Source organism: Lepidochelys kempii, chromosome 10 (assembly GCF_965140265.1).
Source record: "Lepidochelys kempii isolate rLepKem1 chromosome 10, rLepKem1.hap2, whole genome shotgun sequence".
In the NCBI taxonomy this organism is placed as follows: Eukaryota; Metazoa; Chordata; order Testudines; family Cheloniidae; genus Lepidochelys; species Lepidochelys kempii.
In genome coordinates, this window is record NC_133265.1 from 35,365,233 (window position 1) to 35,381,821 (window position 16,589).

Below are 16,589 nucleotides of genomic sequence, written 5' to 3' on the forward strand. Positions count from 1 at the left end.
AGCAATCCTTGTTCTTCCATCCACATTTGGCGCCATCTTTCAACGTTTTTTGTGCTGCGTGTGCTGTCTTCCCTTTCTGTCTGCGGGAATGGAGCCTGAACTGCTGAGTATGCTGACGAGTCTCACCAGCACGTCATGTTTGGCAGTTGAGTTATTCCTTATGATCCAAAGTGACAGTGAGGGTTCCAACGATGATATCGACCTGAGTAACGCATATGACATGAGTTTCCTTGTGGCATTCACTGACATGCTCACCGCCGTGGAATACCATTTTTGGGCTCGGGAAACAAGCACTGAGTGGTGGGATCAAATCCATCATGGAAGTCTGGGATGACGAGCAGTGGCTGCAGAACTTTCGGATGCGAAAAGCCACTTTCATGGGACTGTGTGAGGAGCTCGCCCCCACCCTGCAGCGCAAGGACAAGAGATTGAGAGCTGCCCTGTCGGTGGAAAAGTGGGTGGCTATTGCAATCTGGAAGCTGGCAACTCCAGACAGCTACCAATCGGTCGCTAACTAGTTTGGAGTGGGGAAAGTCAACCATTGGATGCAACTTTGCAGGGCCGTTAATTGCATCCTGCTCAGAAGAACCATGACTCTGGGCAATGTGCATGACATTGTGGATGGTTTTGTGCAAATGAGTTTCCCTAACTGCGGAGGGGTGATAGATGGCGCACATATTTCAATTCTGGCACCAGCCCACCTGGCCTTCGAATATGTTAATCGGAAGGGGTATTTCTCTATGGTTCTCCAGGCGCCTGTGGATCACTGTGGGTGTTTCATTGACATTAACACAGGCTGGCCTGGGAAGGTGCATGGAACACTGGCCTGTTCAGGAAGCTGCAAGCCATGACTTTTTTCCCAGACCAGAAGATCACCGTAGGGGAAGTCGAAATGTCCATTGTGATCCTTGGAGACCCCGCTTACCCTTTAATGCCATGGCTCATGAAACCCTACACAGGAAGCCTTGACAGCAGCAAGAAGTGGTTCAACAACAGGCTGAGCCGGTGCAGAATGACTGTGGAGCACGCTTTTGGCTGTTGAAAGGGCCGCTGGCGCTCTCTGTATGGGAAGCTGGACCTGGCCGATGACAGCATCCCCGTGGTTATATCCGTGTGCTGTACTCTCCATAACATTTGTGAAGGGAAGGGTGAATGATTAACTCAGGCATGGAACCCGGAGGCTGAATTTGAACAGCCAGAGAGCAGGGCTATTAGAGGGGCCTAGCGTGGGACTGCAAGGATTAGGGATGCCTTGAGGGAGCAATTTGAGGCTGAAAGCCACCAGAAATGTCTAGTGAAGTGCAGTGGTTCCAATGTTAGTAGGAATCTGTGTTTTGGTACACTGACTTGCAATACCTGTTTCTTCCCTGGGCTAAGGTATCTTTTACTTTATGCAATAATAAAGAATGTTTTTTTCAAAGCCAAAAAATCCATTTATTGAAAGGAAACAAAGGGCCAGGGGGTGGGGTGGGGAATGGTACAATCACAGATTTGCATATGTCCTGTTATCATACTCAGCCTTCCTGTCTGGAGTGCTGTGCAATGAGTGCTGCACTTCAGGATGGCTACACTGCATGATGATGGGGGTTGAGTGCAGTGTGTAAGGGTTGTAGTTTTCAGGGCTGGGAGATGAAGCTACAGGTGTTGGAGGCAGCTGGTGGTGGTAAGAACCCAGATGTTGGGGAAAGTGGGTTGGAGGAGACGTGGGGGCACAAGGGAAAGAGTTTTTTGGGACAAGGGCTGCGGCGGGGGGCGGGGGGGGGGGCGTGGTAGTGCTCAGCCTGCATGGCTACGAGCGCCTGGATCGAGTCCGCTTGACACTCCATTATGCTTATCAGGCGATCCATGCTTTGCTGCCGGAGCACCGCGCTTTTGTGTCAGCGCTCCTCATTCTGCTGGCGGATCCGCCTTTCACTGTCCCGCCACTCCTGCGCTTTTCAATTTTTATTACTTGAATGCTGCATTACTTGCTTCTACGTGGCTTCTTTGATTCTTTGGAGTCTTTCGGCCGGTGATAACACAGATGGCTGAGATCTCAAGGTTGCATCTGTAAAGGGAAAATGCAACACTTTAACAGAGGCAGCATTGTTCACACCAGACTGAGCAATGATTCCCCCTCAAGCGCAGTCTACACAATAGCATAATTTGCCCATCCCAAAGCGAGCGCGCACAACCCACGGGAGTCCCAAAATGGTGAGTAAGCACAGGGTCAGGTGTGACTGTTGCTGGTGATTGTTTCATGGCTGTACTGTCTCTGGGTTTTTGTGCCTTGGGGAGAGCCAAAAGCGGCAGGGGGCCCCTATACTGAACACTTTCCCCGCATTTTCCACAGGAGTTTGTCCTGGAAGATATCTTGCTGCTGCAGGTGACCTGGGAAGCAAGGGAGGGTCTTCTACTGCAATGCAGCTTCTGCCCTGGCCCATATGCAGCTTGCCTGTGTGCAGCAATGGTCCCCCCGCCCCTCACGGCACAGTGGGGCGGACAAGTTAGCCTTACTGGCTCAAGGACCACAGTGGCTCTCCCGCGGAACCTGCGCAAGTGCATTGCCCAAGTTCTGGATGAGACCTTTGAAGAGATCACTGAGGCCAATTACCACGATGTGAGAGAGCACATCAACGCCCTATTCCGCATCTAGGCATGCATTCAGCCCTAACCCTCCTCACCCCAGAGCCTGCACCGAATAACTTCCTTCCCAAAATAAAAGCTGCTTACCGGGAACCTCCTCTGGTGTTTTGTCCTTTCCCAAGCACCAGCCGCCTTGACTGGCTACCTTCCTCCTGGCTTGAGAACAGCTCCTGGCTGCATGCATCTAGGGATTCTGGGGTGCCTTCCTCCGCCTCAGCACCCTCACTCCTGCTTTGCTGCTGCTCCTCCTCCTCCCCCTGCCTGGTTCCACTGGGCTCTGAAGTGTCCATGGTGGTCCTCTGAGTGGAGGTGGGTCGCCCCCAACTATCGCATCCAGCTCTTTGTGGAAATGGCAGGTCGAAGGGGCAGCACCAGAGCGGCTGTTTGCCTCAGGGGCTTTGTGGTAGGCATTCCGCAGCTCCTTCACTTTAACCCCGCACTGCAGTGCGTCCTGGTCATGGCCCCTTTCCATCATGTCCCTTGATATCTGCTCGAAGGTATCGTAATTCCTACAGCTGGAGCGCAGCTCGCCATTGCTCCATACTGGGAAGCGCATGGAGGCATGGTCACCTGGAAAGATTCGCACAGAGCACTCCATGCCTGGCTGAGCAAACAGGAAGGGGATTTTCAAAATTCCCAGAGAATTTAAAGGGCAGGTCTGATGGTTGGTCACCTAAGGGCAGGGCAGTAGAGTTTAAAGTGATGACCAGAGTGGCTAGAACAGGTATTGTGGGACACTTTTTTGGAGGCCAATCAGAGCACACTAATGGACCAGGGTGTCCACGCTGGCGCTGCGGCACTCCAGCAGGGGTGCACAAAATGTTGTTCCACTCACTGAGGTCGACTACCAGGAGCGCTCTAGCTGCGGAGTCAGAGCGCTCTACGTGCCTGGCCAGTGTGGACAGGTAGTGAGCGAGTGCGCCTGGGGCTCCTTTAATGCGCTCTAACTCGCAGTTGTAGCCAAGCCCATAGTTTAACTACCATACTAAACAAGTGAAAGCCTTGAGTTCATCCAGGAGTCCCTTTGTGTGCTTGGACATTCTTATACACCCACAGAGGTCAAGTCTCTGTAGTATGTTATCAGCATATTCTTTAAAAAAGTGCTTTTTTAGGCAATAGCCCTTTATTCCAGCCCTACAAGGTCCTAGGACATGACCTGTGAACCTCACTCTTTTCCTTACAGCACATGACTCCATAAGCCAGCTTTGTGCATAATTTATTTGATGTCAGCAGATTTAGTCAGAGTTGAACTTTACACCAAAGTGACGTGGACTGGTCAGATCTGTGGAAGCTGCAGGTAATGAGGGGAGCGTTGTTCCCAATATGTACACATGTGCCTATGGGGAGAGGAAATAACACAGAGAAAATGTGGAGGCTTAGCCAAAGAGCTGCACCTATTCCATTTAAAGTGAATTTATTTTTGGCTTGTCTACTTATGACTACCCTAATATTTTTTTCATATATTCAAGGCACTATAACAGTGTGGAAATGAGATCAGGAGGAGCTGTGAGTAATGAAAGGATCTGTCAAGTGACAGTCCATACTGTAAAAGCACTTCAGAGTCCTCTGGTAGACTGCTTTAAAGGTAGAGTCGAAATATGGGACTGCTGCTGTCAAGGTTCCTTCCCCACTCTGAACTCTAGGGTACAGATGTGGGGACCTGCATGAAAGACCCCCCCCCAAGCTTATTTTTACCAGCTTAGGTTAAAACTTACCCAAGGTACAAACTATTTTACCTTTTGCCCTTGGACTTTATTGCTGCCACCACCAAGCATCTAACAAATCTAGAACAGGGAAAGAGCCTCTTTGGAAACATCTTTCCCCCCAAAACCTACACCCCCTTTCCTGGGGAAGGCTTGATAAAAATCCTCACGAATTTGCAGAGGTGAACACAGACCCAAACCCTTGGATCTTAAGAACAATGAAAAAGCAATCAGGTTCTTAAAAGAAGAATTTTAATTGAAGAAAAGTAAAACAATCACCTCTGTAAAATCAGGATGATAAATACCTTACAGGGTAATCAGATTCAAAACATAGAGAATCCCTCTAGGCAAAACCTTAAGTTACAAAAAGACACAAAAACAGGAATATACATTCCATTCAGCACAGCTTATTTTATCAGCCATTTAAACAAAACAATCTAACGCCTATCTAGCTAGATTACTTACTAAATTCTCAGACTCCATTCCTTTTCTGTTCCCAGCAAAAGCATCATACAGACAGAGAGACCCTTTGTTTCTCCCCCCGCCCCAGCTTTGAAAGTATCTTGTCTCCTCATCGGTCATTTTGGTCTGGTGCCAGCGAGGTTATCCTAGCTTCTTAACGCTTTACAGGTGAAAGGGTTTTTCCTCTGGCCAGGAGGGATTTTAAAGGTGTTTACCCTTCCCTTTATATTTATGACAGCTGCATTTACTTGCCCCTCTTTCTGCATTTTTGAAATTCTCGTCCCATGGAAGAGAATTGCACTTTCTTCCTCTGAAGTGCCAGTGAGAGCATCAGAGTGAAACTGACTTAATCCCTCATCTGTCCTGCGTTTCCAACTTTAATTTCCAAAGTATTTTTAGAGCATAGCCAGTATCTCCTTGGGAATGGCTTTCCTTCCTCATTTCCCTTTGACAATCCATGCTAAACAGAGATACCAAGCCTCTCTTCAAATTCTCCTGAAGGGGAGGGAGTAGGCAGCATTTGACCTTATCTTGGAGGCAGGCTGCAAGAAAGAAGTTTCCTTATTAGATCAAGAAGCAAGGGCTAACCAACCTCATTCAATCATGTGGCTTAGCATAGAAGGCAAACGCTCCAATGATCCAGCATCTCAATACTCGTTCCCAAAGGTGTGCTTGAGAGACTTCCACTAATTGCTGGAGAGGGAAGAGCTAACAGTGTTCTCTCCACTTCACCCCTTCCTGCTCAGAGAAGGGTTCTCAGGGCAACAGGCAGGCTATCGTGGTATCAAAATGCATCCGGGGTGCTGCACAAAAGATGCTCATCAAGTATCAGCCAGATGGATGGGTGAGTTGTAGCTATGGCTCAGGTCACGATTGACAGGTCTCTCTACTAGAATGAGACTATTAGCCCAACTTTTTCGGGGATGGAGCTGAGTTGCTCAGGTTGAGGTATATTTCTGAGAGACTGTTCTGTGCTCTTGGGGTTGGATAGCCTGTCCTAGACTATGGATTTGCTCCAGATCATTGTACAGGCCCTGAGATTCCATCTTCTGTTGTGGTGGCATATCATAACTTTTGTATCCAGATGTCCTATGGCAAAGTTAGAGGTCAGTTTATTGCTGTTGTTCTGTAAGTACAGGCTTTGGCATTTAATGCCCTTGGGGAAAAATTAGCTTGGTGGCCATTTTCCTTTTGAGCAGCCTTTTTAGTTCATCCACCACTACTCATGTCTCTCTCTTTTTTTTTTTTTTTTTTTCTCCCTCTTTGGAATCCCAGTCCTGAAGGCAGCTCTGAACCTATCATTTGTGGGGTTTTTTGTTTTTTGTTTTTTTTTAAGTTTGTCAACTGAAAGGTGGTATGCCGCATGACTATTGTGTTAGCCTAAAGGGTCAGGAATCTGGCAGTCTTGTCTTAAGATTTCTATTCCTTTTTGTTAAAGTGTGTTACTGCACACATTTACCTTTCCTCCAACACTTTAAACCTGAACCAGGAGGTCCTGGCCCCTATTTGTGTGCTAAGCTGCCTAATAAGGAAAGAGCATCTCTGGAATTGTTTTGGTAGCAAGATGACTTAAACTATTACCTGAGAGAACTTAGTCCAGTGGTTCAAGAATGTCTAGGTATTTGGAAGGGTTCTTAATATTCTACAGGGATTGGATCACTGTACCTGGGTTGTGGTGGCTTGAGCAGAAAGTGGGGAGGAGATTTCAAAAAGAGGAATTTATAATGGGCAGATAACCAATCAAGCCTGGGTAAAGCGCTGTAACTCAATGTTGCAGCTACAAAACCAAAAGTGCTCTAACCAGTAGTTTAACCCTTTCACCCTTTTTGTAATATGAGATTGCTAGCTTGGTCCTATCATTTTAGATTGATGGATTTGACAGTGCAGATGCTTTTCTTCTCCAGTTAACCTTTTTTTGAGTTATTGGAAGTCTCTTCTGGAGGAAGAGAGATGAAGAATGGGATACAGAAGGTTGGCCTCAAAGTGGTTGTGAGACTGTTTTATTTGTAAAAAGAAAAGGAGTACTTGTGGCACCTTAGAGACTACTCCCTGGCAGTTTCAGAAGAGGAGCTGCAAATCGAGCTTATTGTATCATTTTTTTTGTCCAAATGAAATTCTCTAACTAGTGTATACATGTTTCAGAGTAACAGCCGTGTTAGTCTGTATTCGCAAAAAGAAAAGGAGTACTTGTGGCACCTTAGAGACTAGTGTATACATGTGACTGACTCTCTCTAGCTTAGTGATGAGTGCACTGGCCTGGGACATGGGAGATCTAGGTTCAAATTCATGCTCTGGCTGATCCAGAATGAGCTCAAAGCTCAAGATTTGTCCACTTGTGGACATTTTGATAAATTATTTTTTAGTGAAAATCAAAAAGTTTTGTTGTTTCAAAACAGAATGGAAACACATTCCAAAGATTCTGGTGCCTGAAGGGACCATAGTGATCATCATCTGACCTCTTGTATAACACAGGCCACAGTACTCCCCCAAAATAATTCCTAGGGCATATGTTTTTAGGAAAACATGCAGTCTTGATTCAAAAATTGTCAATGATGGAGAATCCACCATGACCCTTGGTAAATTGTTCCAAGGGTTAATTTCTTTCATTGTTAAAAATTTATGCCTTATTTCCAAACTGAATTTGTCTAGCACTAACTTCCAGACATTGGATTGTGTTATACCTTTCTATGCAAGATTGAAGATCTCATTATTAAATATTTGTTCCCCATATAGGTACTACTAGACTGTGATCAAGTCATCTCTTAACCTTCTCTTTCTTAAGCTAAATAGATTGAGGCATATTTTCTAATCGTTTAATCATTCTTATGGCTCCTCTCTGAACCTTCTCCAATTTATCAACCTCCTTCTTGAATTGTGGGCACTAGAACTGGACATCGGAATCTAGCAGTGGTCATACAAGTGTCAAATATAGAGGTAAAATAACTTCTCTACTGCTATTCAACATTCCCCTGTTTATGCATCCAAGGGTTGTATTAGCTTTTTTGGCCACATTGTCTCACTGGGAGCTCATGTTCAGCTAATAATATACTATGATCCCCAACTTATTTCAGAGTCACTGTTTCCCAGGATAGAATCCCCCGTCTTGTAGTATGGCCTACATTCTTTGTCCTAGACTTATACATTTACATTGTCATATTAAAACACAGTTTGTTTCCGCCCAGTTTACTAAGCAATCCAGATAGCTCTGTCAGTGACCTGCTGTTTTCATTTTTTATTTCCCCCCCCATTTTTGTGTCATCTGCAAATTATATTAGCGATGATTTTATTTTTTCTTCCAGGTCATTGATAAAAATGTTAAATAGCATAGGGCCAATAAGTGATCCCTGCAGGACCTCACTGAAAACACACCTACTCTATGATGATTCCTCATCAGTTAGCCATATTTTAACCCATGTAATGTGTGACATGTTAGTTTTATATCATTCTAGTTTTCTAATCAAAATATTTTGCAGCACCAAGTCAAATATTCTGTCAGCAACATTACCTTTATCAAACAAACTCGTAATCGCAGAAATAAAGTTAGTTTTGTAGGAGCGGTTTTCCATAAGCTTAATTACATTACCCGCCTTTAATTCTTTATTAATACAGTCCCATATCAGCTGCTTCATTCTTTCTCAGATTCGATGTCAGGCTGAAAGGCCTATAATTACCCAGATCGTCCGGTTTACCCTCTTTAAAAATTGGCATAACATAATAGGCCTTTATCATTCTAGGGTTAATATACCTGCCTTCTCCCACCCTCTTACAGCTGTCCAGCCTGACTTTGTCACAGGCCCCTTTCCTTGTTTATGGCTTTTGGGGCATCTACTAAGGTATTCTTAAATGATTCCAAATTATCACACTCACTTTTCTGGTTAAATTCTTCCTCCCAGCTGATTTGGCTCATAATTGTTTTGAGCTTTGAGAAGTTGGCCCTATGAAAGCACCAAGTATATGTATTACTAGTCTGGTCTTCATTCCGTTTACACATTATAGATGTGATCCAGTCAACATCACTTGTACCTAAGCTACCATTAATTCTTAGATCTGTGATCAGTTCCTCTTGATCTCTGAGGACACAGTCTAATGTAGAATTCCCCTGTTAGAAAATGGTCATTTATCATGTTTACAAATTCCAGTGATGTGTTAGTACTGGCAGCATGAGACCTCCAGCATATGTCACTCAAATTGAAGTCCCCTGAGATCACGCAGCTGTGTAAGGAAGCAGTCCTCCTGTTCCCTAGTGTGATTTGGTGGTGTAGCAGACAGCAATTAGTACCCCACTGTGAGCTTTCTCTGTTGATCCCGAAGCATTCAAGATAACTTTCTTCTGAGTTATCAGTGACTGGGAAACAGGTAATTCCGGTTTAGACATAGTACCATCCCCTCTTCTCTTTTGCCCACTCGATCCTTCCTAAATAGGTTCTAATAATTGGTTTTAACATTCCAGTCATATGAATCATCCTACCAGGTTTCAATAACTCATAAATGAGCAATTCCAGTTTGCCCTGTTTGTTACCCAGGCTCCTAGCAGAATTAAAGAATTCCTTCGCGATGTCTTTTTGGTTCTTTGATTTTTTTTCTTCTCAACATTTTGATTTTGTACTGAGTGCTCATATGTATGTTTTTTTTTTCTTTTTACCCTCCCCTTTTGCTGTTAGTTTAACCCCTCCTGACTACTCTAGCTAGCCTGTCCCGGAGATTGGTCCCTCTTCTAGTGAGGTGGAGGACATCCAAACCATACAGTCCCTTCTTCCTGTAAAAGGCGATCAACATTCCACAAAACCAAACCTCTCCACCCAGCAGCTCACTTCTAGAATCTTCTGCTTTGTCATCTTTTGCTCATGGGACAAGAAGGATCTTGGAGAAGATTGTTTGGACATTCTTCTTCAGCACACTTCTAAGTTCCCAGAATCATCTGTTATCTGGGAGCTATCCTGTGCTCCATTCCAGGAGTGTCTAGTCAGGTCTCACGTCTCCAGCTAACACCTGTCTTTCCCCCTTTTATTAGGTCCAGCTATATGCAGTTGTGAGCTGGACCTGGTTCGCACCAGTTTGCGCAAACTGGTTGTTAAATTTTGAAGCAGTTTTAGAACTGGTTGTTCACCCGCTTCCCTGCAGGGGGCGCTGAGGCTTTGATGGACTCCGGCTGGGAAGTGATGCAATTCCTCCTCTGGCCTCTGGGGGCGCTGCGCTGCGGGAGCCATGTGGGCTGCCGCCTGGCCCTGGGCACAAGTCCTGTTGCTGCTGCTGCTCCCCCAACCCCTGGCCCTGGGGCTCCTGCTGCTGCCTGGTGGGTCCCTGGCTGCTCTGCTGGGCCTGGGCTGCGTCCTGCTGCTTGGGCTGCTCCAAGCCACTCTCCCCGTGAGCACCCACCACCCTGCCCGCAGCCAGCCACTGTCTCCAGCCACCCCCGCACTCCCTGCCCGCAGCCAGCCCCTGTCTCCAGCCACCCCCGCACCTCCTGCCCTGCTCGCGGCTACCCCTGCACCCCCTGCCTGTAGCCAGCCCCCGTCTCCAGCCACCCCCGCACCTCCTGCCCTGCTCGCGGCTACCCCTGCACCCCCTGCCTGTAGCCAGCCCCCGTCTCCAGCCACCCCCACACCCCCTGCCTGCACCAGCCCCTGCCTCACCCCCTGCCCTGCCCGTAGCCAGCCAGCCACCCCCACGCCCCCTGCCCTGCCTGTAGCCAGCCAGTCCCTGTCTCCAGCCACCCCCGCACCCCGTGCCCTGCCCGCAGCTACCCCTGCACCCCCTGCCTGCAGCCAGTCCCTGATGCACCCCCTGCCCTGCCTGTAGCCAGCCAGCCAGCCGCCCCCTGCCCTGCCTGTAGCCAGCCAGCCCCTATCTCCAGGCAACCCCGCACCCTCCTGTCTACAGCCAGCTCCACACCCCCTGCCCTGACCACAGCCAGCCCTGCACCCCCTGCCTCCAGCTAGCCCTGCCCCTTGTCTGCAGCGGGCCCCACGTCCACTGGTGCCCTGCACTTCCCAGGGCAGTAACCCTGCACACCTGCTTCAATGAGGGGGGCAGGGAGCAGCTGGGACCCAAACGTGCACACCCTAGGGTGACCAGACAGCAAGTGTGAAAAATCGGGATGGGGGTGGGGGGGGGGGGTAATAGGAGCCTATATAAGAAAGACCCCAAAATCGGGACTGTCCCTATAAAATCGGGACATCTGGTCACCCTAGCACACCCCCAGGGAGCAGTGGGGACCCACAAATGTGAAACAGAGCTCATTTCTAGTTCAGGCCCATCTTTTTAAAAGAGAACTTTAAGCAGGGTTAACACACATCCGTATTTTCCCGGACAGGTCAGGCTTTTTGGTTCTTAAATGGCCGTCAGGGAGGAATTTTTAAATTTTAAAAATTCTTCCTGGGAAAATACGGACGTATGGTAACCCTGTTAGTACAAAAAATACATACTGGGGCACGTCCCTTAAATCAGAACTTCTTATAGGGAACCGGTTGTTAAGATTTTGGCAGCTCATCACTGGCTGTATGCTGTGGTTTTGTGGTTTGTTTTCCCATCACTTGCTGGACTCTGTCTAAGCGTATCTTTCCCCATGTGAAAACAAGTATAGAATTTTTTCTAATTCAGATGGTTCTCCCTATTGATAAAGGACTACATAGGTGTGACCTTAGCTTGATAGTTGTTTCTTCCCTTGCATCTGCCTGCTTCCTGTAGGCTCAGGGTTCTGTTTGAGCCTGACATGTGATTGGCCTGCCTCCACTGCATATATTTTGCATTCAGAATAGCGCAAACTTTAACAATTTACCTGTGGAGGTGTTTAAAACATCCCACCAAAATGCATCCCCTTCTCTTGATTTCCTCCCCCACCCCAAATAAATAAATAGATATAGATATTTCCTGAGATTACTGGTAGGAATACCAAAATTTCCCCCTCCTATCTTTGTCTCCGGTACCTCCCTGTATTACCTTGGTACTTGTATACCTTTTGGATAACTGAAGAGACCAGAGAATGAATTTTTCCCCATGAAAGGGAGGAATAATTCCAATACTAAATCCTTTTCACTGATCCAAGATAATCTGATGATGTATTTCACTGCAGCATGGATGCAATTTGTGTACCTGGAAGATTAAGCTTGGTAGTTGGCCTGCTTTGAATGTTCAAGTGTGTTATGTGAATGAAATCTCAGCATCAATTTCCTCCGCCCCCAAGACAGGGTTTCTCAACAATTCAGTTTGTATGTGTAAAGAGTAAAATAAGGATACATTTCCTTGTCCTCATTTCTTTACAAGTTTTGGGGCATAATCAAGTAGCCATTTTGCATTAATAACAAGAAGAAAAAAAATACTCTTTTTAGCATCCTTTTAATATGTCATCCAAAACACTTCAGATATGACCAGCTGTTAGGGGAAGAGGAAAGAATAGCTTTGAAGAGTTAAAAAAAAAAATTATTTTCTCTCTCTAAGTGCAGTTTAACAGAAATGATAGCAGGCCATTCTGAAATCACACACAATTCTGAATTTGGTCTTGGGTGAAGGAAATGTAGTTCCAGAAATCATTACTGAAGCAGGTTATTGGTTGACAAGTAATTAAACCTCAGGCATTATGCATTTTAAAAGGAGGATGCTTTAACAGACTTTCACTAGAAGACTTCTCAAGATCCCTTGCAGTCCTATGATTCTGTGTGATATACTCCATAATGCTTATACATAGTTAAAGATGGTCAAAAGACATTGCTGAAGTTGAAGATTGATTTTTAAAATAAATCCTGCTCTTTTCAGAAAGCAAAATATCGATTCAGTATAAGAAGCTTCCCCCCCCCCCTGTGTTTGTGTTAATATGGATGGCTGATAACTTTAGCTTTATCAAATCTTGTTTCGGTTTTTATGTCAGATATGATTCCCCCCCTCCCTCCCCCGCGCCCCAATCAACTTATAAACTGAAACTCTCTCACTTATTTATTTCTCTATTTAATGCAAAAATTACACACTACTGTAATGTTATGGATTCATAGTTAAGCTCGCACACATCAGGAAATGCAGTTAAGATTGACTGCTCACATAAGAACAGCCATACTGGGTCAGATCAAAAGTCCATCTAGCCCAGTATCCTGTCTTCCAACAGTGGCCAATGCCAGGTGCCATAGATGGAATGAACAGAACAGGTAATCATCAAGTGATCTATCCCCTGTTGCCCATTCCCAGCTTCTGGCAAACAGAGGCTAGGGACACCATCCCTGCCCATCTTGGCTAATAGCCATTGATGACCTATCCTCCATGAACTTATCTAGTTCTTTTTTGAGCACTGTTATAGTCTTGGCCTTCACAACATCCTCTGGCAAGGAGTTCCACACGTTGACTCACCATAAATCTGCCTTTTTGAGAAACAGAAATTGCAGTATATTGCATAGTATTTCTTTCTTGCAGCTTCTTAAATATGTGTGTAGCATGTTGTAGTAATGTGTACTAACGTAAAACAAGAGGGAGGAAACCAGTGGCCTGTGCAAGTATGCACTTGTGCATGGTTGGCCTCTCTCTCTCGAGCTAGGTGTCTGAGAGGAGATGTGTATGTGTGCATAGCAGAGATTCAGCTAGGCCATGCAGAAAATCTGTCTGTCTCTCTTTTTAGGATTTAAATGTAGCTTGTGTATGGATGCGTAGGATTTGGGGTCTCTTAACAGTAACAACATATGCCACAAGGGCTGAATGGTGCGTTTGCAATCCTTCATTGCTGATGTGGCCGTGTACATAAACTTCAGCTTCTGTTTCCTAAGCTGTAGGGGTGCCCCTGTGCTAATGTTTGAGTCTTGACTGAGAGTGTGGGTGGCATCAGGGAGCCAGCTCCAGCTCCCTGATTTTCAGTTGCCTGGCTCTAGTTCAATTTAAAGTCCTCTGTGCCTGTCTCTCTCTCCTTTCCCCCACACCACACCCCCCCAGTGCCAACTTGACATGGAAGGATCCTCAGCAACCTGATGCCAGTGGAGAACTGGGTGTTGTGGAGCTTTGATCCACATTCCCTTTACATGTGGGAGGCTCATTTTCACACCTACAAGATGATGGAACTGCCTCTACTGACTTCATGCCTGTGGAGATTCCCCCTAAAGAAAGGGAATTCTCTAGTTGCTGTTCTCGCTGTCTTAGGTTCACAGGGAAATCTGGCCCTGTGAGTATTGGTGTGATATGGCAGTGGATTGGTGGTGAGTTCCCAAGGAGCCGGTCTGTCTGTGCCTGCGTGCAGAGGGGGATTATCTGCTGGGTGTGCCACACTGGGGTTGGGTACCGGTGGGTTAATGCGACTCAGTAGTGTTGCCAGTAACCAGGCAGTTAAACCCTTGTGGAGACTTTGTGTTGAATGTTAATTATAATTTTATATTGCATGGTGCCCATAGGCCCCAGGCAAGATTGCAGCACTGTTGTGCTAGGCAAAGTGCAGCCATAGTTGCAATTCCTTATAGCTCATGGTGGAACAGTAATTTATTTGAAATTATGTGCACTGATACACGTTCTCATGTGCTTATTTTATTTTAAAATACCTTTTTCAATCTGACAGGAAATTTGACTCTGATTAAAATCGAAGTCTGAAATGTGAGTTCAGCAGTTTACCTGTGTACTAACAAATACTTTTTTTTTTCCAAAAACAGGAAAAGTGGTTTTAGCTTTCCACTTCCACTTACTTAAAATAAAACCAAACAATGCCCCACCCCCGCAAGATGACAGAATTGGTTTTACTTAATTTCCATGCTTGGGGAAACCCTTCAGTTGATGTAAATTAGCATTCGCTCTACTGATTTCAGTGTATCTCTGACACTATACATTAGCTGAGGATCTGGCCCTAGGTTGTCTTAGACCCAAGATAAATTTTTGGAGAGGGCCACTTCAGCCCTAAAGAACTGTTGGGAGGTAGGTTGGAAATGGGATTTTAGATGGCAAAGTGAGTTGCTGCGAGGAAAACTCCATTATTTGTCAGTCTGTTTTGTTTTTTTCCTAAATAAGATAAGCTTGAAATGAAGAAAATGGGCATTAATTTATTCTTAAATTAGTGTACATTTTTCAGTCTGCCATATGAGGATTTGATCCTTAAATCTGCACAAGTCGTGTCAAAATGCAATATCTTAACTTTTTGTTTCAGTATTGTACAGTGGTTTTTTTTGTTTGTTTGTTTTTTAAGGGTAAGGTAAATCTTCCCATAATTAGGTTCTCGAGCAGTTTGCTGGCTAACATGCTCTTCGTTCTTTTAAAAGCAAAAATATTCCAACACAGAAAATTCATAAGAGTAACCAAACCTATACATCACACTATTTTTAGTTTCACAAGTTACTTGGAGAAAACGTACACCTTAAAATGTTTGTGGTTTATTGCTTGTCACTTCCTGTGCATTAATGGTATGTTAGCAATTGTTTTTGGTAGGTGGAGTCTTTCTGAAGCAATGATGTATTTTTTTCCCTCTTGGAAATGTTAGAAATCATGCATGAGACTGTCAGGGAACCATGGAAAGTTCAATTAAATGTCACTAAAGTGCATGTGTGGGTGGCTTTTTATATATAAATACAGACCGGTGTACAATGATGAGACATTCATGACACATTGACAACTCAAAGGGATACTGCTAAGCTTGGTAAACTCCAAACTCCTGCTTTTCCTGTTCTTGCTTGTTCTCAGATTCTTTTTAGGTGCAGGGTTTTTCTCAAAATAAATGTTGTCTCATCACCTTTTTTGCCAAGTACAAGCAAAAATAGAGAAATAATCCAAGATCCAGCACCATGCAACTCCGAGCAACTGGAATCAGAAAGTAGTTTGTGTTCATAATGGATTTGGTGGGGGAAGGAGTCAATAAGGAAACTAAATCCAAGCTTCCTAATGGGTTCTATAAATAGTAAAGTTGGGGAGGAAAAGGAGAATGTGAATTGAGAAAGTTCTGTGACCTCTTTTTTTAGTACAGCAGTATGAAACAAATTCTATAATTCCCTTTGTGCCTTTATTCAGTGTCTGGGCTTTCTTTTTTGTTTTAGACCTGAAGTATATGACTTTAAAATATATAAAGATGCCTCAATGTCACTTGAAAGGGCAATTTGCTAAAATAGCAGCCTAGGAAAAAGTGGCTAATTGTTTCAACATCCTTAGAATGAACTATTCTATAATTGTGGCACCTTAGAGACTAACAAATTTATTTGAGCATAAGCTTTCGTGAGCTACAGCTCACTTCATCGGATGATTTGCATCCGATGAAGTGAGCTGTAGCTCACGAAAGTTTATGCTCAAGTAAATTTGTTAGTCTCTAAGGTGCCACAAGTCCTCCTTTTCTTTTTGCGAATACAGACTAACACTGCTGCTACTCTGAAAGCTATTCTGTAATTGTTTGTCTGAAACAAAGGCTCAGTAGCAGCCATTGAGGGAATTAGATACACCTTTTTGAAGTCTTTGTTTGGACTGGAGGAATGACTTTAGTTTTGCCCTCTAATTGTAACTATTCTATTTGAAATGCCAAAATAATCATTGCCAGTTTGCCAGAAATGTCTTTTTACTCCTTGTCTCCTATTCAGTAGTAGCCTCCTAATCCTTGCAAGCTGATGTGATTCTTTTTTTCCCTACTCCCTGCCTACTTTAAACATTGCCTAATCACGAAAGGTTTTCCAAATTATGTCTAAATACATAGCACAGATTAGTTCATTATTGATGAATCCTCTTAATTGGGACCCCCTGGTGGACATCTTATTGTCCAAATTAAGCACCTGTCCCAATTAAGAGAAGCCTTTTTTTAAAAAGTGCTGATTGAAAAAAATTAAGTTGAAACAAAAAATATTGTACTGACTCATATTCACTATATTTCCT

The 16,589-nt window shown here is 44.8% G+C and overlaps 1 protein-coding gene across 5 annotated transcripts in view; it reads left to right on the top strand.

Annotated features, from left to right (window-relative positions):
- Positions 1 to 16,589, top strand: part of RAB11FIP3 (RAB11 family interacting protein 3) — a 170,571-nt gene that overhangs the window by 34,811 nt on the left and 119,171 nt on the right. The window lies entirely within an intron of this gene.